This window comes from Cervus canadensis, chromosome 20, assembly GCF_019320065.1.
Source record: "Cervus canadensis isolate Bull #8, Minnesota chromosome 20, ASM1932006v1, whole genome shotgun sequence".
Lineage (NCBI taxonomy): Eukaryota > Metazoa > Chordata > Mammalia > Artiodactyla > Cervidae > Cervus > Cervus canadensis.
Window position 1 is genome coordinate 955,895 of NC_057405.1, and position 26,839 is coordinate 982,733.

A 26,839-nucleotide genomic window follows, 5' to 3' on the forward strand; every position below is an offset into this window, starting at 1 on the left:
ACTTATTTAAATTATATGCAGAGTGCATCATGCGAAATGCCGGGCTGGATGAAGCACAAGCTGGAATCAAGATTGCCAGGAGAAATATCAATAACCTCAGATATGCAGATAACACCGCCCTTATGGCAGAAAGCGAAGAAGAACTAAAGAGCCTCTTGATGAAAGTGAAAGAGGAGAGTGAAAAAGTTGGCTTAAAGCTCAACATTCAGAAAACTAAGATCATGGCATCCGGTCCCATCACTTCACAGCAAATAGATGGGGAAACAGTGGAAACAGTGGCTGACTTTATTTTTTGGGGCTCCAAAATCACTGCAGATGGTGACTGCAGTCATGAAATTAAATGGCTTACTCCTTGGAAGAAAAGCTATGACCAACTTAGACAGCATATTAAAAAGCATTACAAAAAGACATTACTTTGCCAACAAAGGTCTGTCTAGTCAAGGCTATGGTTTTTCCAGTAGTCATGTATGGATGTGAGAGTTGGACCATAAAGAACACTGAGTGCTGAAGAATTGATGCTTTTGAACTGTGGTGTTGGAGAAGACTCTTGAGAGTCCCTTGGACTGCGAGGAGATCCAACCAGTCCATCCTAAAGGCGATCAGTCCTGAATATTCTTTGGAAGGACTGATGCTGAAACTGAAGCTCCAACACTTTGGGCACCTGATGCAAAGAACTGACTCATTGGAAAAGACCCTGATGCTGGGAAAGATTGAAGGAAGGAGGAGAAGGGGACAACAGAGGATGAGATGGCTGGATGGCATCACTGACTCAGTGGACATGAGTTTGAGTAGGCTCTGGGATTTGGTGATGGGGAGGGAAGCCTGGCGTGCTGCAGTCCATGGGGTTGCACAGAGTCAAACACGACTGAGTGACTGAACTGACTGACTATGGTCTATTACCTGCATGTTGGAAAGACAGTGCAATGAAATATGATGAGCAGATAGTAAGTTTATCTTTCTAAGGAAATAGAGGGGCCAGTGAATGAGGAAACACACAGGAAACCTATGTAGGTCTCTTCAGAGGCAAGGGATCTGGGAAGGTTTCCTAGCAGAGAGTATGACTCACTGAGGTATTACAAAGGGATTTGGAATTAGCCAGGGTGGGATAGAAGCAGATTGATTCCAAACAATAAGAACATTGTAGGCAGCAGAATGTGAAAAAGCAGGGAAGCCTGAAATTGTATCCTAGCCTAAGTAGATGACAACCTGCTCTCCTACTCGTCTTTCCAGCCCTGACAAAAAGAAAAAGAAAACCATATTGGCTATCATATCTTTGCTTACCAGATTTTTTAAAAGATGAGACGATTAGCATTAATTTAGAATCTTTATTTCTGCCAGTTATTGAACTCAATATATACATTATACACATTTTATTTAATTGGCAAAACAAATATTAAGAAATGTATAGGACTTTCCTGGTGTACAGTGGATGAGAGTCCGCCTGCCAATGCAGGGGACTTGGGTTCAATCCCTGGTCCGGGAAGATTTCACAGGCCTCCAAGCAACTAAGCCCCTCTGCCACAACAGTGAGCCCTAGTGTGCGTTACAGAAGCCCCAGTGCCCAGAGCCTTGCTCTGCAACTAGCAGCCACCACAGTGAGAAATTGGTGCGCTGTAACTAGAGAAGCTAACACGAGACTGTAAAGTAAATAAACCCCAATTTAAAAAAAAAAAAGATAGCGGGAATTATTATTATTACCCAGGAAAGAAGACATGTTGGATCTCAGGGCAGATAACAAGTGTGCTTTTATTTTGACCATATCAATGAATATAGAAAGTCAAATGGAAGTCTGTCAGCAGTCCACGGCAAAACTCAAGAAAGAAAATCCTCTCCCAAGGAATTAGTACCACATTCACAGCTTCCCTGGTGGCTCAGAGGGTAAAGCGTCCGCCTGCAATGTGGGAGACCCGGGTTCGATCCCTGGGTCGGGAAGATCCGCTGGAGAAGGAAATGGCAACCCACTCCAGTACTCTTGCCTGGAAAATCCCATGGTAGGCTACAGTCCATGGGGTCACAAGAGTCGGACATGACTGAGCAATTTCACATTTGTGGGTGTGGGTATGTGTTCATGTGAATGTTTGTAAAACACAGTCTCCTGCCAGAATAAACACTTAGTGTAGATTGTCCATTATTGCATTTCTTGGTCTCATGATGCATCATCTTGTTTTTTTTAATTAAGCTTTTTATTTTGAGATAATTGTAGATTCATATGTAGTTGTAAGAAACGATACAGAGAAGCTCCTGTATCCTTTATCCAGTTATCCTTCATGAAAACCCACAGTGCACAGGGAGCTGTATTCTATATCTTGTAAGAATTTACCATGGAAAAGAATCTGAAAATAATACATATGTAAAATACATAACTGAGTCACTTTGTTGTGCACCTGCAACTAACGCAGCATCGTAAACCCATCATGCTTCACAAACCACAGCCGGGGCCCTGGCGTCTCAGCCGTCACGGTACGGAACGCTTCCCGCACCACAGGGCTCCCTCAGGCCGCCCCCGGGGCTACATCTGCTCCCCTCTTGTCCTTCTCAGCTGCTAGCATCCGTTTGTGTGTTCTCTGTTTCTGTAACTTTTGCCATTTCAAGAATGCAGTATGGGGAATGCTCTGGCAGTCCAGTGGTTGGGACCTGGTGCTTTCACTGCTGGGGGCCTGGGCTCAGACCCTGGTCGGAGAACTAGGATCCTACAAGTCACATGGTGCACCCAAAAAAGTAAATAAGAATAAAGAAAGAATGCTATATAAATGGAATGACATAGCATGTAACCACTGGTCTTCCTCCACTCAGCCTACTCCTCTGGAGATTCTTCCAGGTTGTTGCATGCATCAACAGCGGTATTGAGTCACATACCACGGGCTGAATGCACCAAAGTTGGCCTCACTTCTCACTGCTAGAGGGGAATTGCAGACTCCCCGCAGGAGCTCAGGCCACCCCATGTTTTTAGTGTCAAGGGAGATATATTTTTTGATGAAACAGCTTCAGAAACATCTTCCTGAGCGAAATGTAGCAGTAACAACAAGGGCAGATTTTCTGGGATTTAGGGAACCTCTGCCAGCCCTGGAGAAAATATGGCATAAGCTCATCAGTGGAGCTCAAGCAGGAGGATCATCCTGAGGATGGGAAATAAAAATGTTGAAGCATCTTTAGTCACCTGAAATAGTGTTTCCACGCAAGTATTATCTCCTGCCTTCCATGACAAAAAAAAAAAAAAAATTAGCCCAACAGCAAGTCAAGTTAAGCATTTTCCTCTGAAGGGTGCAATGTGTAAAGAACCCTGGTGTGTCAAATAGAGAAGAGTGGGTTTGCATAAACCAGTGGGGATGCTTACAGGGCCTTGTGGTCCCTGCTGTGACAGCCACATCCTCAAAAAGGCTTGAAGACCAATTAATAAGCTAGAACCAAACAGGGAGGTTGAGGTGAAGGCAAAGACTTAGAAAATCATCTAGAGAAAATGGGCAGTTCAAAGAGAAGGGGTTAGAAATAATTGGAATTGTTTTCTGAGATCTGCAAAAATTGAAAGCTAGAAAGAAGAAAGGATTTGTTCTTTGAAGGAGATCGTCTTTATTCTCACAATGAATAAATAATTTCTGTCAGAATCAAACCTACCACTTAGTCGCTAAGATAAAGTGAAAACTTGTTAGAATAAAACTGGTACAGTTTCCTTCACACTTTGTTGTATGTACAGACCTCTGAATTCCTTGTTGAAAGCAAGGTTAATACACCAAAAGACAGAGAACTGAAAGTGTGTGTGTGTGTGCCATGCACTCATTATGTCAGACTCCTTGCACCCTGATGGACTGTAGCCCACCAGGCGCCTCTGCCATGGAATTTTCCGGGGAAAAAATACTGGAGCAGGTTGCCATTTCCTATTCCAGGGTGTCTTCCCGACCCAGGGATCCAACCTGCGTCTCTTGCATCTCCTGCATTGGCAGGTGGATTCTTTAGCACTGCGCCACCTGGGAAGCCATGGAATTGAAAGGATGGTATGCTATTTGCATTAGAAAAGTATTTTGTTTTGGGTTTTTTGTTTTGTTGTTCATATTCTGAGAATGAATTCTGGAATAGTGGGACATTAAGAAAAATCTGTAGCCACAAACAAATTCAAAAATTTGTCCGGAAACATAAAGAAGTGAAGGAGTCAAAACCCTTATGGAAAAACACCAAGCAAATCAGTTATGCCTGATGTGCCCCAAGGCTTCCCTGGCGGCTCAGTGGTAAGGAATTGCCTGTAATGCAGGAGATGGGGTTTCATCAATGAGTCAGGAAGATCCCCTGGAGAAGGAAATGGGAACCCACTCCAGTATTCTTGCCTGGGCAATGCCATGGACAGAGGAGCCTGGTGGCCACAGTCAATGGGGTCACAAGAGGGTTGGACACGAGTTAGCAATGAAACAACACCATGCCCTGAGGCTGGTTAACAGGGGAACACGTGGCTTTTAGCAATGCTCACAGTCCTAATCTTGCTACTTTGGAGAAAGCCAGCCCTGGACACAGTCTGACTTTGCTCATAACTCTGAAATGACCATGCCTAGACAGGCAGGCAAGAAATCATGGCCAGAGTCCATTTTAGCTAGACTCCTGTGCCAAGCTGTTTAGCTTCCATGGTGCACAGCACTAAATGCCCTTCATCGAATCTGACTACAGCGTCCAATCTTTCTCTTTTTTTTTTTTTTTTCAATCTTTCTCTTTTAAGTCTTTATTGATTTTTTTACAATATTGCTTCTGTTTTATAAAATCCAGAACCATTTCATCAGTTTCTGTCTTTGAGGCAAGATGATAACCAAGACCAGGTAAAATGTTCATATCCTCCAGAAGGATCTTTGAAAATTTGGTGCACTGGGATGACCCAGAGGGATGGGATGGGGAGGGAGGTGGGAAAGGAGTTCAGGATGGGGAACACATGTACACCCGTGGCGGATTCATGTCAATGTATGGCAAAACCACTACCATATTGTAAAGTAATTGGCCTCCTTTAAAATAAATAAATTTATATTTAAAAAAAGAAAGTAAGGGAAATAGTTGGATGTCTGGTCCTTAAGGAAGCTCATGTAGTAGAAATAAATGTATGATAGAAAAAGAGATCCAAAGGACTCAGATTATCAGTAACTCAACACCAATGAGAGGAAACTGATGCGAGCTGCCACTTCAGCTGCCACACGGGGCCAGCCTTCTTCTCATCCACCGCCAAGCGGATCCCCTGCTCCCAAATAACAGGGCAATCACATCTACTGAGTTCTGCAATGCTCAGACCCAAGACAGTGCATTTGTTTTCAGAGGAACATAACTTCAGAGCCTAAGGCAGTCTCCACAAGGTAGAACCTTTATAAATGATGAAGTCCATGGTTTCTTCAGCTTTGGATATTCTGATTAAACTCTCATCCTTCAGAAAGAAATAAGCACTATTAAACTCAAGATATGCTAGAGGTTGAAATTTGGTACAACTAAATTGAAGTAAGTTCATCAAGTTATATTGATAAAAGTCCTTAATGGACCTGAGCCAGGTATTTTCTCCTCCAGGAAGACAGTAATTGGTACTTCAGCCAGGGTATTTATGATCTAGGATCAAGTTGCCTCTGCCTCTTCCTCTGTAATATTATCAAATAGAGGCTTTTCCCCCTGTATCTATTTGAGTTTAAATAGGTAAAGCTGTCTAAAAAGGACAGGAGTGTTTCAATTGGACATAGATTATAAGGTAATAAGACTGTAAGAGATAGAATTAAAGGCTTGTGAACAAAAAGTGTCACTCATCACTCATTTGTACAAGGGTTAAGTCACAACCCACCACAGGTGCCCTGATTGTGCGCCCGGAGGGGAATTCAGGATGGAAAAAACAGGAGGAGGCACTCTGCTTTGGCTAAATGGGCCCTTAGATAGTTAAATTTGTTTCTCAGGAAGAATTTCAATGACTCTAGATTCTTGTATCTTCACACACATAGAAAAGCACTAAAATCATTAATTTCAGACTTTGTGTGTGTGTGTGTGATTGGCAATAATCTTTAACAAAATGTATGCTTGACTGCATTTATTCCTCAGCTAAACATTATATATAAACTGGCTTCTTTCCTACCTCATCAGAGTAGTTTCTTAGAAATACTAAGAGGCTGTCTCCCAGGCTATAGTCTTCAGTAAGACCATGAATTAAATTCACAATTTTCATGTCGTGCATTTTTCTTGAAGCCAACAGACTGAATCCATGATGAAAATAAATCTACCTTATGTTTTCTCAGTTTTATGTACTATATTCTATGTTAAGTTCCTTACACACCTCAGTTAATAGAATCCTCACAATGAACTTCTAATTGTTACTTTATGTGCACTTACAGATGAAGCTATCCAAATTTAAAGAATTCAGTTAACTTGCTCAAGGACTCATAAGAAATCAGGATTGGAATCTCTGACTTTAAAGCACAGGTTCTCTGACTTTAAAGCACATATTTTAAATTACCTAGCCTAGTAATTATTACTATTCTTGTACAGTCATTACCAGTAGAACAAAAAATGTTTCTTTCATTAACAGACTGTGATTTTCTGTAAGTCAGGAGGTTTTTGTTTATTTTGATTCATCTACAAAATAAAATGCCCAGAGGTGCCATCCTACAAAATTATGTTTGTATTTCAAATATTTTTGTATATTATGACAATCATTGAAGAATAAATAAATGGGAGGAAAGAAATATAAAATTACCATCTCAATATCCTCGTCTTGTTGTAAAACAAATTAATGACCTGTCTAAAGTAATCATTATGACATGACATAAAGAGGTTAAATTTGTATCCCCAGAATACAAATATTTCATCTCTGAAGTTAATCACTTCCTTTGCTTAAAAAACTCTCCTAAGGACATTGGTGACCTGTCTTTAGGAAAGAATAGCTCCATTATTTTGCATAATGGTCCATGAATTTGGCAATAAAAAAGACAAATCATTCTGGTTACATATTTATTAACAGTAGGAAATAGATTCAAGCAGTTTAGGTGTATCAGTCAGTAAGCAGCACATAATGCTTAATAACAAAACCTTAAAAGCGTGAAATTTCGGTGATTTAAACCATCAGAGATTTATCGCTTTCTTTCAGCTCAGTGAGGAATCTCTGCTCATTCCAGCCATTCAGAACCTCATGCTGATGGACCAGCTACCATCTCAAGCATTGCTTGTCCCCATGCCAGATGGAAAGAGAGAATACTGTAGGGCCTCCCATCTGAATTAAATGTTCCAGCCCAGAAGTGATATGTATCACTCCCACCTACAATTAATTGGTCACAAGGGGACCAGAGCAAGTGATATTATCATGTGCCATGCCAGGGTGGTTTGAAGAAATATTGTCATAACTGACAGGATGGGGTTTTTTTGTTTTTTGTTTTTTGCATTTGTTCTTTCTGCTGCCTCATTCTAGGATCATCTGGGGGGGGGGAAGTACAATTTTTTTCTGTGCTTTACATCAAGAAGAGTCTTAAGTTTGTTTTATGCAATATCATTTTTCTACATCTCCACAGTGATTATTAGTACCTATTTAGAACTACCTAGTTGTCTTCTGAAGACTTCTTATGATTATTGTAGTGAAACAAACTCTAAAATAGTATTGTTCTCTTTGTAACAAAAGGCTCATACTTTGTATGTATGTACTCATCTGAAAAAGAAAACAATCATTTTTAGGGATTGAAAGCTGTTACTTGAAGATTTTGTACCCAGTAGGATGGTCTTCCCTGGTAGCTCAGCTGGTAAAGAATCCTCCTGCAATGCAGGAGACCCTGGTTCAATTCCTGGGTTGGGAAGATCCCCTGTAGAAGGGATAGGCTACCCACTCCAGTATTCTTGGGCTTTCCTGGTGGCCCAGATGGTAAAGAATCTGCTAGCAATGCGGGGAGACCTGGATTTGATCCCTGGGTTGGGAAGATTCCCTGGAGGAGGGCATAACAACCCACTCCAGTATTCTTGCCTGGAGAATCTCCATGGACAGAGGAGCCTGATGAGCTATAGTCCATGGGGTTGTGAAGAGTTGGACATGACTGAGCAACTAACCACAGGATAGTCCTATATTCCAAGCTAAAAAGATACATCATAAAAGGGATATAACCTAAGTAGGCAGAGGAATGAATAAAAGAGCTATATTATTAACACGTATCATGTACTATGGTGACTGTTAGCTGTGTTAGGGTTCACCATTTGACTTTTGTGACCATTTTGACACCTTGTTGACCATTTTGACACCTCTTTCCTGATTTTGGCAGAATCTGTGGGTCCTCAGCCTCTACCCCCTCGAATCCGCTTTCTGTTGCAGTGCATGTCAATTTGACTTCCACAGACCAAATCTTGTATTTTTGTTGCAAGTTTGCCCTCAGGTTGTCAGAACCATTTTGCCTACAGGCATGAAGGGCCAGAAATGGTTCCAATTGAACAAATTATCATCACTGCCAGTGCCTTAACCAAAAGTGTTAGTGTGAGGATATAAATATTTTAGTAACCTTGTCCTTCAGCTGGGATAATTCTGAGGCATGTGTAAATTGCCAGGGCTTCCCAGAGAGGATCAAGCTTTAGTTGTCCACTGTGGGAACTGGCTTAATTGCATGTTCCTTACTGGTTGTCTGTACTCCTCGAAATCACCACCCCTCCTCTCTACTCCCCTGAGGGTTCCTGCATTTTTCCAAACAAACTGCATCCACTCCTGCCTTGCCTCAGAGTATAGGCTTCTATGGGGAACACAGCAATAAACAAGTGCCAATTTAGAAGAAATATACATTTTAATGAATACACTTTGGGAAATAAGACAAAGGAAGAAGAAAGAACCCCAACATGAGTTCAAAGGAATCCTGTGGGGTAATGGTGGTGAGGCCCTAGGAAGGCACAGCATTTCTGAAACATTCTCCACGTGAAAGACTTGCAGGCAAACACATTAAAAATGCTTCGTAATATAACCCTTTCTCAGAGGTTCGAAATGTACATTAATTCAGTATCAAAGGTTTTGTGAAGTCCTGAAAACCTGTTTAATATCCTTTAGTTGAGAATTTCACAAACATGTTTCACCATAGAACATTTTTTTTCAGCTGCTGCTGCTGCTAAGTCTCTTCAGTCGTGTCCAACTCTGTGCGACCCCGTAGACGGCAGCCCGCCAGGCTCCTCCGTCCCTGGGATTCTCCAGGCAAGAACACTGGAGTGGGTTGCCATTTCCTTCTCCAATGCATGAAAGTGAGAAGTGAAAGTGAAGTTGCTCAGCCGTGTCTGACAAGTGAGAAGTGAAAGTGAAGTTGCTCAGCCGTGTCCGACTCTTCGAGACCCCATGGACTGCAGCCTACCAGGCTCCTCCGTCCATGGGATTTTTCCAGGCAAGAGTACTGGGTTTTTTTCAGAGGGCCCTGTAAATCACACTTTTAAAAATGCTTATGTAAACTGTGTTTTGTGTGTGTGTGTGTGCGCGCTCAGTTGCTCAGTCATGTAGGACTCTTCACAACACCCTGGACTGTAGCCTACCAGGCTGTTATGTCCATGGGATTTTCCAAGCAAGAACACTGGAGAGGGTTGCCATTTCCTTCTCCAGGGGATCTTCCTGACCCAGGGATCTAACCTGAGTCTCCTGCATTGACAGGCAGATTCTTACCACTGCACTACCTGAAAAGCCCAAACTGCATTATAAGGGAGAATAAAATATTCTTTTTTAAAAAAATTCAAACTCCACCAACTTAGAATTTGATAATATTCAATATAGACCAGGCTAAAAGATTCATACCTTTTCAATGAAGAATAAATCTGCTAAGCCTTCAACAGAATTCATGAGGTCATTCTTAACTAAGCTAAGAAAATAGCTTTTCAAAAAATGTTAGTGGAAATCCATTGTTATCTAAATGGAGAATGCCAACTTCAAGGAAATCTTGTCTTCCTATTGAAAGAGACTGTTTACACAGGAATCTTCAAGATAATCATTATTATCTATTTTTAAATCATTACTTAAAATTTTTTAAAAAACAATGGCAAACAATTATCAAATGCCTATATGTATTAGACAAAAATATGTTCATAAATACGTTATATTGCAGATGAATTTTTTTTCAGAGTTGCTTTCTTTTGGAAAGGAAGAGAAAACACTGAACTTAAGTCTGAGACACTTCGGTTATTACTGGTTTTGTTTTTTATTTTTAGCATTCAACTAATGAGCTCTGTCTGTCAGATGCTGAATCTAGAAGAAAGGTTGCATAATGTTGCTTTAATAAAGGTATTTTTAGCTAATATAAACATCACTTTTTAACGAGCTAAAAATGACTAATTTTTATTTTATCAAAACTTTTCAATACGATTAGCAAGCATGTGACGAGGATAATTTTCAAGTTCAATTAGAAGAGACCACAAGGAGGCCAGTTTGAGCTTGTAAATATTCAGATGAGAAGACAGAATATAGTGGAAATTCCAGCTATACGAGAATGGGACGTTCTGTATTATGGATATTTTGAAAGGTAATTTGCATGAATTATGATCTGAGTTACCAAAAGTGAGGTAATTTCAAATGTATCTAAGCAACAACATTGAATAGTAATTGAATAATACGTTTCAGAGGGTGCTTATAGCTACCTAAGCATTTAGCGGGACCTTCTGGGATTTTTTTCCCCACAGCCACTAAAAATTCAGATTATAGGATTTAAGATAGCTTCAATATGGCCTAGCTTATTTGATTAAGAGAGCTAAATACTACCCTGGAAGTGTCTTAATGCCTATAACTGCTGTGGCTAAGTAGAAAAATTACTGGCCTTAAAATCAGGATAACTAGCCTATCAAACTCTATAAATTGATAAGCTTGGGAGCTGAATGATTCAATGTCTTTATATCTCAATTTCCACATCTGTAAAATTACATATGCATATAATATATTTGTAATATATAAATTATATGTATACATATCACATATATATTTATATATTTATACATATACACGTACATACATGCATATAAACTTGCATGTGTGCGTGCTAAGCTGCCTCAGTCGTGTCTGACTCTGAGACACTGTGGGCTGTAGCCCACCAAGCTTCTCTGTTCATGGGATTCTCCAGACAAAATTACTGGAGTGGGTTGCCTTGCCCTCCTCCAGGGGATCTTCCTGACCCAGGGATTGAACCCACATCTCTTATGTCTCCTGCATTGGCAGATGGGCTCTTTGCCACTAGCGCCACCTGGGAAGCCCCTGCATGTATGCATCAATGCATAAATATACGTCCACACATACTTACATATTTACATATCCACATATTTACATATATGTCCACACATCTATGGGTTTCCCTGGTGGCTCAGTGGTAAAGAATCTGCCTGCCAATGCAGGAGACGTGGGTTCAATCTCTGGGTAGGGTGGATCCCTTGGAGAAGGAAATGGCAACGCCCTCCAGTATTATAGCCTGGGAAATCCCATGAACAGAGGAGCCTGGTGGGCTACAGTTCCATGGGGTCACAAAAGAGTCAGACCCAACTAAGTGACTAAGCAAACAAAAAGGGCTCAAGTACCGTTGCTTATTTTTCCTCTTCCCTCCTCCACAAAGACCTTGCTTATTTTCTGAATTCTCTGGGTCCAGTATTATTTCAGATTTACAGGTAATATTCAATACCTGACGACTGAACGACCACCCGACCTAGGTACTCAGCACAGCAAATGTCCTTCCAGGTCAAACCGAGGCTCTTGGGTTTGAGTCTCCACGAGCACAGAATCAAGGGTGACCTGTCTCCCCAGCTCTGCTCCTCCAACAAGGCAGCTCTTGAATCAGAAGTCCCCATGCCCTCACAGTCTCCTCTGAAGGCCTCCCCTCCTCTCACACTTTAAAAACCTGTGACTCACCTTGCTGAGCCTCACTAGTATTCCTCCTTCTCCTTGCTGAAGTCTCAATGTTTCCTTTAAAATACTTCACTGCAGAGACAATGCTCTTTCTCTCTTTCTCTTTGTATGTGTGTGTACACGAGAGAGAGAGAAATTGGTTCTAATACACATTCAAGAGTTGGTTATTGTCCTAAATGGGAAAACAGTCCAGGGAGCATTATGCAGAATTTAATCAAAAGCCTCCAGTGTTCAGTTCTCTTGACTTCTGACCAGCAGCAGAGGTTTTTTGTTTTTTTTTTTTTTAAACCTAATATATGTTACCCAAGTAAAATTATGAATTAGTAAAATTTATGAATTGGCTAGAATAATTTTAGTGACATTGCCCATTTTTTCATAAGCAGATGTAAAAATCTGATAAGCCCAGAAGCTTTTTGCTCTCCTGAATGGCAGCTGAAACTTGATTCCAGTGAATTCCAGCGTATCCATCCCCAATACAGCCAGAATGAGCCGAATCCAAGCTTTGAGTCATCCTTCACAAGGTGTGATTGGATCGCCTCAATGGAGAGACTGTGCTCACAGTAGTTTGTATGACTGGCTTTACACCCTGATCATAAGAATGTTTGGAGGTGTGGCAAAATTCATTTGAGTTCTGAATTCATGGTCACCTGGGAAAGTTGTGAAGAGAACTCTATAATCCTCACCTATTTCTGTGAGATGCTTCCCCCAAACCCAAATAATTGTAAACAACCAAATTCACAGATCAGTTGTGCAATCTGGCTCAGATAGCAAGGCAGGATGTACATGAATTTTTAAGTAAAAGCAGGTAACGAAACTCTTTTCTAAGAGGCAAAATCTAAAGGTGAGAAAACAGTCTGGACTTGTCCCCCTTGTTCATCTAAATGCATGTGTTGTATTACAGCTTCAGAAGGCACTCTGGGGGCTATTTCAAAACAAATCATGGTGCCCACGGGTGAAAATGTAGAACCCAAGAGCAGCAGGGTGGACTGAACCGAGAGGGGGTTGGTATCATCTCTCCTACTTAATCTTTGACTCAGCATACATATAGGAAGCAAAATAGAGAAAAACGTTGCCATGGCTGATGAAGGACATCTGTCTCCTTTAACCCCCAATCAAGGGACCTATTTCCAGGTAGACCGCGACAAGTAAGAGAAGATCACTGACAATTCAAAAATTAGTGGTCACGGGGATTTATTTGACAGAGAAGTGAAGCTATTAAGTGAAGAAGTTAGAACTTAGATGTGGGTTACACACAAGTTAAAATTCATCAAGAAAGAGCTTGAAGGGAAGTTGAAGTCCAGAGAAGGGAGAGGGGTATTTGGCTTGGTTAAATGTCCTCATTAAGGAGGGAGAATCTCTCAGATTTGGTGTGTTGCAAATTAGTTCACCCCCTGATATAACTCTGTCAGAAACAAAAAAAAAAAAAAGGAGGGGGGTGGAATGTCAATTTATCACAGAGATACATATAGCCCAAAAGACAATTCCTGGCTTTGTTAGGTAACAACCGTGGTACTGAAGGAAAGTTGATGATTGTGATTTATATTCAGGGAGGCTGTGTTTACAGTCGGAAAATTAAAGGACTTGAGAAAGAAATCAAATATGTTTTAAATTTCAAACATGGTAAGGTTTGTTTGTACCTGTTAGATTGAATACATTTGTAAAAACGATCAAGTATTGAAAGATCCATTATTTAAAAATGCTAGACTTACAAGTAGAATAAAAATATCTATAAGTTGAACTTAAACAGTAATAACAAAACAGAGATTCAATTCATAAATCACTAAATTAAAATAAACAATCCTAAAAGTAAAGATGATCTTCTATGTAGGCTTTGCAGAAGTAGCATTTAGTTTATTTACTACAGAGAGTGCATTTGAGTAGCTAGAAATTAATCAGAATAAATAACCCTTTGGTTTAAATCCAGAGGATTGCCAGTCTATAAGACAGAAATGGGGAGCTTCATTTAAACTAAAGGATCCTAATCTAGAAAAAGGCATCAAACAGAAAATGAAAAATATACCTGTCAAAAAATTCTTATTCTGAGACAATTTTTGTTTTACAAAGACCTTTGGTTGTCTATAGTAAAGTGAAATGGATCATATATACATATATATTTGTAGATTTTAAATGATGTTCAAATGTTTTGGGCTTTCAAAATACACCTTATTTTGAAAGATAGTAAACTAATTGATTGACATAATGAAGTTTTAATTTATTAAGAAGATAAAATATGAAAAATAACTAATTTTAATTAAAAAGTTAAAGCTTTTATTGGTAATGAGGTAACAGACAGTTGTTTTACTCTTCGTCAAAGTACTTTCAGACTTTGTCAAAAAGCAGTTTAGTGTGGGTCTATTTCCAAGTTATCTATTCTGCTCCATTATCTGTCTTTTGGAATACTGGAATCTCCTTTAGGATTCTATTTTGTTCTTTACATGGTGTTTTTAATAACTTTTTACATACGTGCTATAGTTTTTATTTCACATGTATGTAACTTTTCACAATCTGTGTCATCATTTTAACTAGCTAAAATAAAATGTAGACATCTTATTAGCATTTATGTCACTTTATCCTCCCATATTTGTAACATAATTATTAAAATATTTTCTCCACATACATTTAGAATCTCATTTAGTAGCTTTTAATTTTGGTTTCAATCATTAAGCATAATTTAGCAATCTCAAAGCAACTGCTCTTATTTATGTATTATTTTTATTTACCATGTTTGTTCTTCCTGATGTTTCAAGTTTCTTTCTTTTAATAATAAACACATGAATATCCAAAGAATCATGCTGAGTGAAAATGCCATTCCCAAAAGATTACATGATGTGTGATTCCGTTCATACAATACCCATGAAATGACAAAATTGCAGAAATGGAAATCAGATTAGCAGTTGCCATGGGTTAAGAGGGTGATAAGATGGGGGAAGTAGGTGTGACCATAAAATGGCATCCTGAGTGATCCTTGTATTGATAGAAATCTCAACTATTTTAACATTAATATCCTGCCTGTGATAAATCGCACTATAGTTGTGCAAGATGTTACCCATGGGGGAGAGTGAGCAAAAGATACATGAGATCCCTCTCTGCTGTTTACATGTTTTGTGTTATTATCCACAACTGAATGTGAATCTATAGTAGTCTCCAAAGGTTAATTTAAAAACTGAATCAACTAAGGAAAATATACAGCATCTAATATGACTGATGTGCTCAGTTGCTAAGTTGTGTCCGATTCTTTTGCGATCCCACGGACTGTGGCTCACCAGGCTCCTCTGTCCATGGGATTTTCCAGGCAAGAATACTTGGGGGGTTGTTATTTCCTCCTCCAGGGGATCTTCTCCACCCAGGGACCTAACTCGCATCTCCTGCATTGGTAGGTGGGTCCTTAACCACTGAGCCACCAGGGAAACCCCAGTATGACTGATGGGAAATGGGTCATACTCACAGTAAAGGGCAGAATCGGTTTTCTTGGCAAAACTTGTATTTATGAAATCTTCCTTGTCCTTGTGAAGTCGCTCAGTCATGTCTGACTCTCTGAGATCCCATGGACTGTAGCCTATCAGGCTCCTCCATTCATAGGATTGTCCAGGAAGAGTACTGGAGTGGGTTGCCATTTCCTTCTCCAAGGGATCTTCCTGACCCAGGGATAGAACCTGGGTCTCCCGCATTGCAGGCAGACGCTTTACCGTCTGAGCCACCAGGGAAGCCCCATGAAATCTTCTGACAACTAAACATTGCTTAATTTTCAGTGAGCTGGATTATGCTGAAACAAAACTCTTGTTAAAAGCTTTAGATATTACATTTAGCTTTCTCAAAATGGAATGGAAAACCTGACTCCCAACCAAAATATTTATAATTAAATATTTTTACTGAAGACAGGCCCATGGCAGGTAAAATCTCTTCTCTTCTATGTACTTAGAAGTGTCATACTACTCCTTAAATTTAAAACATTGTATAAATACTTACACCACCTCACTTAGTAACCAATTATTTCAAGTAGCTCTAGAATGCAGTATTGTGCTCAATCCTAGTAGAATAATACATTCTAATAATAAGAATAAATGTTCGAACTGCACTGAATATTCAAGTGTTACTAGAAATATTGATACTGTTATTCTAAAACTTTTATTGTTGAATAAAATAATTATATTAGCAATTAGTCATTACAGAGCATATAACACAGAACTAAGTAGCTGGGTTGGCTTCCCAGGTGGTGCAGTGGCAGAGAACAGGCCTGCCAAGGCAGGAGATGCAGGTTCGATCCCTGGGTCAGAAAGATCCCTTGGAGGATGAAATGGCAACCCATTCCAATATTCTTGCCTGGAAAATCTCACAGACAGAGGAATCTGACAGACTACAGTCCACAGGGTCAGAATGAGTCCGACACAACTGAGCACATACACAGTCATTATTTGCAAAATATAATGGTGGCACTAACAGTAGAGAACGCACCTGCTAATGCAGGAGATGCAGGAGATGCAAGTTCAGTCCCCGGGTCAGGAAGACCCCCTGATGTACGAAATGGCAACCCACTCCAGCATTCTCTCCTGGAAAATTCCATGGACAGAGGAGCCCAACGGGCCACAGTTCTGAGACCACAGCGTCAGACATGACTGGGTACGCAAAGAAAGAAATATATAATATAATGAGTAATTATGTTATTGTCATCAGATGCAAACTTTTGGCATAAAAGAAAAGTAGACATAATGACCAATACAAAGAAGTTAAGTTGAAATGCTAAAATACTAGTACTTAATTAGATATATCCATATAAATTCAGCTTTTTGGAAAATACTATATGTCTTATTAGTTGTGTTATGGACTGAATAACTGTATTCTCCCCAAATTCATATTTTGAAGCCTACGTCTCCAATCTGATGGTATTTGGAGGTTGGACCTTTGGGAGGCAGCTAGGCCTTGAGGGTGAAGACCTCATGAATAGGATTAGTGCCCTTATAAGAATGGATAAGACAAGATGCTCTCTTTCAAACATGTAAGGACACAGAAAGACAAGAGTTGTCTACAGACCAGGAAGTTGACTCTCACCAGATAGCATATCTTCTGGGACCTTGGTCTTGGATTTTCCAATCTCTAGAACTATGAAAAATAAATACTTGCTATTTACAATACCAAATATATGTATTTTTCATCACAGCTTGACTAAGATAAGTCGTAACCACTGAAACAGTCTAGAAGCAATGTTGTTCCTGGAGCTCAAACATGGTTTGCATCCACAGAACTTTCATTTTGGTCTTTAATGCTACTTTCTATTGGGCCTCCCAGGTGGTTCGGTGGTAAAGAATCCACCTGCAATGCAGGAGACACGGGTTTGACCCCTGAGTAGGGAAGAACCCCTGGAGAAGGACATGGCAACTCACTCCAGTATTCTTGCCTGGAGAATTCCATGGACAGAGGAGCCTGGTGGGCTACAGTCTATGGGGTTACAAAAGAGTCCCATATGACTTGGCAACTAAACAACTACTTTCTATTAAAAGGAATGATGGCTTTCTGGAAAAATGACTGATATCCTGTCTGAAGGAAAGACAGTACAAGGTGAATCTGGAGTAACATTTTGTTCTAAAAAGCAAAGAACTTTTCAAGAATTAATGGCAAACGGTTATGGCAAAAGGACTTAGAAATAAGCTCCCATTGGCCCAGGTGGTAACATTTGGGCATTGTACTGGAAAGAGTAATCTGTCTAAAAACGCATTGTGTCCTTATGATTTTTGATAGTGAAAAAATACTACAAATTACCTAAAATGTATTTTTTCAAAATGTTTAACATATACATAGACAAGTCTTTTGATTCGTCTTCTAACAGTGGAAATATAAAAAAGCTAAAGGACACTACAAATAAATCAGTTACACAAATCCAAAGGTGAAGACATTCCAAGAGATAAAAGGGATGAACCTGTAATAGCCAGAGTGGCAGCACAAAAAATTACTGTTTTACATGGAAAGGCACTAACTTCACATAAAAACCAGCTGTAAAGTGTGATCCTGGGTTTAATTTAATATTGACAGACAAGCTTCAAACAAATTTTGGAAGAACAACTAGAAAAATGTGAATACTGAATGAGCATCAGATGTTATTAAGAATGTATTATTCATTTTATTAAAGACAGTGCTATTATTTTGGCCATGTAAGATGAAAATCTTTCTTAGAGGAGCACACAGAAATATTTAGGAGTAGAAGTTTATACTGTTTAAAACTTGCTTTAAAAAGCCTTCAGTTAAGTAAGTATGATTTATATGTTTATCAGCTGCATAATAACAGTACTCAGTTACCCTAATTGGGACTGTGCTCTCTGGGCATGATCAGCTAACATTTCATGAAAGGTCAAACACCAAAGATAGCTACTGCAAATATCTAATCAATTTTTCAAATCTCCACTCAACCATGTAAGGTTTTGTCAATTAGTATTACAGACATTAGAAAGGAAATTTACTGTTAGGAATAGGCTGGCTTGGCTAAAATTATTGTGGAATAACTCTCTGCTTTTACATGAAAATGACGTGATAGCAAGATCAATAATATGAACCCTTAGGATGGTGCTTTACACTTGCCCTCAAAATGATACTGGACTAGAAACAAGGTAATTGTTCTACTTTTAATGTTCCACTAATTCACTCTTGAAGGACCATGCTTCTCTGAAATTCACAGATTTGACAAATTGTGATCTTAAATTGATACAGAAATATATTTAGAATCAGTTTTCACTATTTAACTGTAGATATAGTTCATCATGGGCTTCCCTGGTGGTTCAGATGATAAAGAATCTGCCTGCAATGCATGGGACTTGGGTTTGATCCTGGATTTGGAAGATTCCCTGGAGAAGGGAATGACAAACCACTCCAGTATTCTTGGTTGGAGAGTTTCATGAACAGAGGAGCCTGGTAGGCTACAGTCCATGGGATTGTAAAGATTCGGACACAACTGAGCAACTAATACATTCACTTTTGCATCATGTTCATCATGTCTCTTAAAATGAATTTTGATACTTTAAAATCTCTTTGTTCTTGGTTATGTTGAAGCTTGTTTCAAACAGTAGAGATTTTCATCATATGAGGTAAGATATCTTATGGGAGATACACAAGTTCAGTTCACTTCAGTTCACTCACTCAGTCGTGTCCAACTCTTTGCAATCCCATGGACTGCAGCACACCAGGACTCCCCGTCCATCACCAAATCCCAGAGTCCACTCAAACTCATGTCCATTGAGTCAGTGATGCCATCCAACCATCTCATTCTCTGTCGTCCCCTTCTCCTCCTGCTTTCAATCTTTCCCGGCAACAGGGTCTTTTTCATGAGTCAATTCTTGGCATCAGGTGGCCAAAGTATTGGGGTTTCAGCTTCAGCATCAGTCCTTCCAATGAATATTCAGGACTGATTTCCTTTGGGATGAACTGGTTGGATCTCCTTGCAGTCTAAGGGACTCTCAAGAACGTTCTCCAACACCACAGTTCAGAAACATTAATTCTTTGGCACTCAGCTTTCTTTATAGTTCAACTTTCACATCCATACATGATTACTGGGAAAACCATAGCCTTGACTAGACGGACCTTTGTTGGCAAAGTAATGTCTCTGCTTTTTAATATGCTGCCTAGGTTGGTCATAACTTTTCTTTCAAGGAGCAAGCATCTTTTAATTTCATGGCTGCAGTCACCATCTGCAGTGATTTTGGAGCCCAAAAACATAAAGTCAGCCACTGTTTCCCCATCTATTTGCCATGAAGTGATGGGACCAGATGCCATGATCTTAGTTTTCTGAATGTTGAGCTTTAAGCCAACTTTTTCACTCTCCTCTTTCACTTTCATCAAGAGGTTCTTTAGTTCTTCTTTGCTTTCTGCCATAAGGGTGGTGTCATCTGCATATTTGAGGTTATTGATATTTTTCCTGGCAATCTTGATTCTAGCTTGTGCTTCTTCCAGCCCAGCATTTCTCATGATGTACTTTGCATATAAGTTAAATAACCAGGGTGACAATATACAGCCTTGATGTAGTCCTTTCCCAATTTGGAACTAGTCTGTCATTCCATGTCCAGTTCTAACTGTTGCTTCCTGACCTGCATACAGATTTCTAGGAAGGTCAAATGGTCTGATATTCCCATCTCCTTAAAAATTTTCCAGAGTTTGTGGTGGTCCACACAGTCAAAGGCTTTGGCATAGTCAAGAAAGCGGAAGTAGATGTTTTTCTAGAATTCTCTTGCTTTTTTGATGATCCAACGGATGCTGGCAATTTGACCTCTGGTTCCTCTGCCTTTTCTAAATCCAGCTTGAACATCTGGAAGTTCATGCTTCATGTACTGTTAAAGCCTGGCTTGGAGAATTTTGAGCATTACTTTACTAGCATGTGAGATGAGTGCAATTGTGCGGTAGTTTGAGCATTCTTTGGCATTGCCTTTCTTTGGGATTGGAATGAAAACTGACCTTTTCCAATCCTGTGGTCACTGCTGAGTAGTTCATAAATGATTTTGTAATCACTTCTTTTCTTTAGCTTTATATTCCTTTGTTCTTTAAATCCCAGCTGATTCCTATTCATATGCCTAGAAATCACTCTGTGAAATCTAATACTTTTCAAAAACAAACAAAAAAACTTTTTCATTAAGTTTTTTTCACTTCTTACTATTCAAAGACAAATGTAAACACATAAAATGGCTGTTCCTACTTGACTTCTTTCTTTATATATAGGCTTTTTATGAAGTGAAAAATTAGCTTGATAATAGCTTAATAGTTATTAATGATAATACAACAGAGTTATCATGACAACTGTTTTCTTCCATCCCTACACGGGAAGATGATTCATTAGGCATATAATTACTCCCTTCATCATGAGACACGCTGGGCTGGAAGAAGCACAAGATGGAATCAAGATTGTTGGGAGAAATATTAATAACCTCAGATATACACATGACACCACCCTTATGGCAGAAAGTGAAGAGGAACTAAAAAGCCCCTTGATGAAAGTGAAAGAAGAGAGTGAAAAAGTTGGCTTAAAGCTCAACATTCAGAAAACTAAGATCATGGCATCTGGTCCCATCACCTCATGGGAAATAGATGGGGAGACAGTGGAAACAGTGTCAGACTTTATTTTTTGGGGCTCCAAAATCACTGCAGATGGTGACTGCAGCCATGAAATTAAAAGACACTTACTCCTTGGAAGGAAAGTTATGACCAACCTAGATAGCATATTAAAAAGCAGAGACATTACTTTGCCAAAAAAGGTCTGTCTAGTCAAGGCTATGGTTTTCCCAGTGGTCATGTATGGATGTGAGAGTTGGAATGTGAAGAAAGCTGAGTGCCAAAGAATTGATGCTTTTGAACTGTGGTGTAGGAGAAGACTCTTGAGAGTCCCTTGGACTGCAAGGACATCCAACCAGTTCATCCTAAAGGAGATCAGTCCTGGGTGTTCATTGGAAGGACTGATGCTGAAGCTGAAACTCCAATACTTTGGCCATCTCATGAGAAGAGCTGACTCATTGGAAAAGACCCTGATGCTGGGAGGGATTGGGGGCAGGAGGAGAAGGGGACGACAGAGGATGAGATCATTGAATGGCATCACCGACTCGATGGGCATGTTTTTGGGTAAACTCTGGGAGTTGGTGATGGACAGGGAGGCCTGGAGTGCTGCGATTCATGGGGTCGCAAAGAGTCGGACACAACTGAGTGACTGAGCTGAACTGAACTGTACTGAACTGAATTGGAATCAAACCAGTCAAGCCAAAAGGAAATCAATTCTGAATATTCACTGGAAGGACGGATGCTGAAGTTGAAACTCCAATACTTTGGCCACCTGATGTGAAGAACCAATTCACTAGAAAAGACCCTGATGTTGGGAAAGACTGAAAGCAGGAAGAAAAGGAGATGACAGAGGATGAGATGGTTGGATGGCGTCACCAAATCAAGGCACATGAGCTTGAGCAAACTCTGGAAATGGTGAAGGACAGGGAGACCTGCATGTTGCAGCCTGTGTGGTTGCAGAGAGTCAGACACAACTTAGCGACTGCACACAAGAACAACAATTGTAATTGTTTTTGTCTGAAGATTTAGAAATTGATGGGGACGCTGAACTGACAGGAGTCAATCCAGGGATCTAGTTCCTATCATACCTTTTAATAGGCTTTGTATATACAGGTAGGGGGGGTGTATAAACCTTCTGAGGCTTCGATAAAAACTACTGACACTCTCCAGAGAAAACAAGTGCACAGACACTCAAAACTTTGTGTCTGAACTGAACATATATAAAGACATTAAAAACTGTCTGCTCCTACCTCTTTATATCATAAGTGAGGGAAAACAAGATTTAGGCATTAAATAATTTCCCCAAGATGGTACCATGAGTTCATGGCAGAACTGGATCTCAAAAGTCACAGACCAGAGTTCATAGGCAAAGCTTTCTCCTCAGAAAAGAGAAAACCAGGTTCTTAGCACCTTGACTCCTGTGATGTCTCTTCTCCAATACAGGTGCTGATGGGCCTGAAGTCACAAAGTTGTAAGGCTTAGAGGTGACGCTAGTGGTAAAGAACCCACCTGCTAATGCAGGAGACATAAAAGGCACGGGTTTGGTCCCTGGGTTGGGAAGATCCCCTGGAGGAGGGCATGGCAACCCACTCCAGTATTCTTGCCTGGAGGATCCCATGGACAGAGGAGCCTGGCAGGTTACAGTCCATAGGGTCACAGGTCACAGAGTCAGACATGACTGAGTGACTTACGATGCACGCACAGAGACATTTGAGGTATATATCCACTATTTGGGGTCGCAAAGAGTTGGACACCACTGAGCGACTGAACTGATACCAATACTGATCCACTATTTCACATAATTCTTAGAAATATGCTACTGGAGGGTTGCATCTTGGGGGGCTAAAGTTAGTAGCATCAAAATCTAGCTGGCCAGTGTAGAAATGGGAATCAGAACGAAGGGCTGGACCCTTTGCCAATGCAGAGAGAATGTCTGCTTGCCGGACTTTGTCGCAGGCTGGTTCTAAGAGGCTGCAATGTTGGCATTCATCAGTTCAGTTCAGTTCAGTTGCTCAGTCATGTCCGACTCTGCAATCCCATGGAAAGCAGCACACCAGGCTTCCCTGTAAATCACCAACTCCTGGAGCTTACTCAAACTCATGTCCATCGAGTCAGTGATGCCATCCAACCATCTCATCCTCTGTCGTCCCCTTCTCCTGCCTTCAGTCTTTCCCAGCATCAGGGTCTTTTCCAATGAGTCAGTTCTTCACATCAGGTGGCCAAAGTATTGGAGTTTCAGCCTCAGCATCAGTCCTTCCAATGAATACTCAGGACTGATTTCCTTTAGGATTGACTGGTTGGGTCTCCTTGCAGCCCAAGGGACTCTTAAGAGTCTTGGCATTCATAACATTGATGAATATACTTTGCCTCAGGTATGGAGCTTCCCATTTTCAGGCTTATAAACTGAATCTGTCAGCATTACTAGGATAATACTGTCTCTCAGGGACTGTCACACATTAACCAAGTTCTTTGAAACTGAAGCATAGAATCAGGAAGTCAATTTGTAAATTACAATGAGAAATAGACTGTCACAGGATCTGCCCTGAAGGCAACTCTAAAAAGGAAGTAAAATCCTAATCAGATAGTTGTTTCTGAATGTGGAGTTCAAATAAGAAAAGTTAGATGAACTCAAGGCAGCAGACTAAGGCAGTCCAAATTTTCCATCTCACAGTGAGGATGGTGTTGCCTATGGAAACCAGAACACTTAAATTTTATCCTCTTTCTAGGGGTTTTGTAATTTAAGCCTTAGAGATTTATTATCTGTTTAGGAAAATTCCAAGTAGGTTGGGGGTCCTTCTTTTGGCCCTGTGCTGAAAATTCAGCTTAAAGGTAGATGCATAATCTGCCAGCAGCAAGTTCTGCCTGTGTATAACTTAATCTTCTTTTTTTTTTTTTTTAAGGAAAGGAATCTCTCAAACTAGGCTTCTGAAGTGTTCATTCCATAACCTTGTCTTCACCTCCACTCAGCCCTGGGGTGAGAGACAAAGAATCTGAGTTAACTAACTGAAAGCAAGACTCAGCTGATTACTAAGTGCTAACAAGACTGGGACTTTTAAAGTTAATTAACAATTGTTCTTTCTCAAACATGTCTTCATGCCTAGACTTTTACCTAGACTTTATTATATCTACTTTTCCATAAACTTGTAGGGTTGCAGAGTCTTTAGGCCACATGGCTGATTGTTGAGTCAATCACTTCATCTTATAGATGATGGGACACAAGTCAGGCAATATTCAGTGGCTCGTCCAAAGACACACAGTCAGTCAGGAATGAATCAGAGCTGAAGCCTGGGATCAGCTTTGTCCTCAGACACAGGTAAAGAAGCTCAGCAGATCCCATTTTTTAGTGCCCTCAAGTGCCTGGAACGGATCAATAATGCTGCCTGGCAAGGGTGTCCTGATCCTGAACCAGGAACCACGTGGGTCCCATCACCCGGTCTCATTTCCAAGACTCTGTCTGTCCCTCTCCCCTATTCAGAGGGCCAAGCAGATATTCTGAGGAGCTCTGGAACTTGAGCCTGGGGTGGGTTTGTCCCAGACCCACATGGCTGGGCGCCAGTTCCAGGAGGAAATCTGATAAGAAATTGCTCTTCCTGTCCAGCACAGGTCTTCCTTTGCAGGATCATGCGAGACCAGGCACCATAACGGTCCTGGCATGAGGTGTGCACAACTCTCACATCAGAACAGGTTCTGGAGCTGACCCTCTGGATTGAGCCATGCATGTGGCCCCATGTTTTGCCTACCACGTGTTCACATCCCAAACACGCTGCTTCCTCCTGTCTATGGTACCTAGAGTGCCAGGGGTAGTAGCAGGCATTTTTTACACTTTGTACCTCTTGCCACGGGCACCCAAGGTAGTCATCCCATCCCCTACACAGGCTCCTAGTCATGGGTCAGTGAGTCCTTGAGATAAATTCTCCAATCTTCTTTGAGGACTTTTTTTTTTTTTTATATTTTATTTTATTTACTTATTTGGCACTGCCAGATCTTGGTTGAGGCATGCAGGATTTTCACTTAGGCATGTGAACTCTTAGCTGCGGCATTCGGGATCTAGTTCCCTGAGCAGGGATCGAACTCAGACCCCCTGCACTGGGAATGTATAGTCTTAGACAACGGACCACCAAGGAAGTCCTCCTTTGACGACTTTAAAAACCATTGTTCTGCAAAGGCTGTAGACCTTTCCAATCAATGTACTTTTTTGCCACCAATCAATATGGTGATGGCAGCTAAGACCCACATTCCTTGTGCAGAAGAGATTGCTCTTCTCACTCTGCCTGTAGGGGCCTCACCTATCCTCCTCACGGTCAGTGAGTGGAAGGCAACAGCAGTGTGATCAACACTGAAATAGATCACCTTCTAGACATTTAGTTATTGCAGCTTAAATAGTTCAAGAGAAGACAGAAATGGAACATACGTTCTGAGTTAGCACAGTAAAACTCCAACTGAAAGAATTTATCATGAACAGAACAAATTATTACTCCCTTTTTTGAGGTAGAAAAATATGAAATTAGTCAGGAATGAAGGACTATAAAGAATACGAGATGCTTCCTGGACCTGAACAGGAAAATAAGGGACCTAGGCACGATAAAGAATATTAATGTGCACTGACTGGACAATATGTAATATCTAAGCACCTCTTCTCTATTCATTTTTCTAAGTCCTATTGATAAATCACAGATACCAATGAATTTTATAAAACATTTTATATCAAATGGTTTGTATAAACAGCAACCCCATAAGAAGTACTCCTCCAGGGCCTTATGCAGTCTTGGGACAGTCTTGCTTAGGATTCCTCTATCTTTATCAAAGGCTTTCAATTTTATGAAATATTACCTTTAATATTACATCTTCCAGACTTCAGCTTTAGCATTGATTGTAGTTTCCCGTAAATAGCACTTAGGTGTTTATAAGGTAATGTTCCAATAAGACAGCAAAATATTTGTGCACATGAGCCATATTTGTTTGTCTCTTCAGTCCCCAAACTCCTGTGCTTTTCATAGAACCAAAATTCAATAGAGACTTGTGGCCCTGGAAGATGGTGTGGACATCTTTTCTCTATTCGTCTCAGTAAGTACAAGTAGAAACCCTAGATGTACATACAAAACAAACCTAAGGGCCTTCTGAAAGGGCAGAGAGGAGTCAGGCCTGCTCAGGAACTCGGGGTCTTAGGACCACACGGCAGTGAGTTCTCCAGGCTTCCTGTTTGCTTGTGTGTCCCAGGGGAATCCAAAGAGGCTAGCAATCCAGAAATGCAGACCAGAAAGCCCCACAATGTGACACTCCCTCTCATCCAAGGACAAGGGGAAGAACGGCTTAGTACTGAGAAGTCTTTTAAACAATATGAATACCTACTTCCTCTAGCTAAACTCCATGAAATAAACCATGGCTCCACCCCCACCCACATCGGTAAAAGCCAAGTGGGGAGCCTAGACTTCTACCTTCATGGTGCTATTGCAAGGCCCCCAAAAATCCCACCAGGCTGGTACCAGGGAAGTTCAGAAGGGAGACAGGTCTTTGACATCTCTCCTTTCAGCAGTAACAAGACACCCCCATTCCTGCTGCAGTGCTTTTCGAGGAGGCCCTGATAGAAAGTGAGGACTTTCACCTTAACACATCATGAGGAAAACTTCCACCACACTGTCAGCGCAGATCACATGGAAACCCAGAACTCCCAATCCCACTCAGTAATAAGGACGCTCTTCTACAAAGTGAGTACCCAACTTCCCCTGTCAGCATAAAATTAAAACCACACAACTAAAACAGAAAATATAATTAAGATCTAGATTCTCACAAAGCTATGGTTTTTTCAGTGGTCATGTATGGACGTGAGAGTTGGACTATAAAGAAAGTTGAGCACCGAAGAATTGATGCTTTCTAACTGGGTGTTGGAAAAGACTCTTGAGAGTCCCTTCAGCTGCAAGGAGATCCAACCAGTCCATCCTAAAGGAAATCAGTCCTGAATATTCCTTGGAAGGACTGATGTTGAAGCTGAAACTCCAATACTTTGGC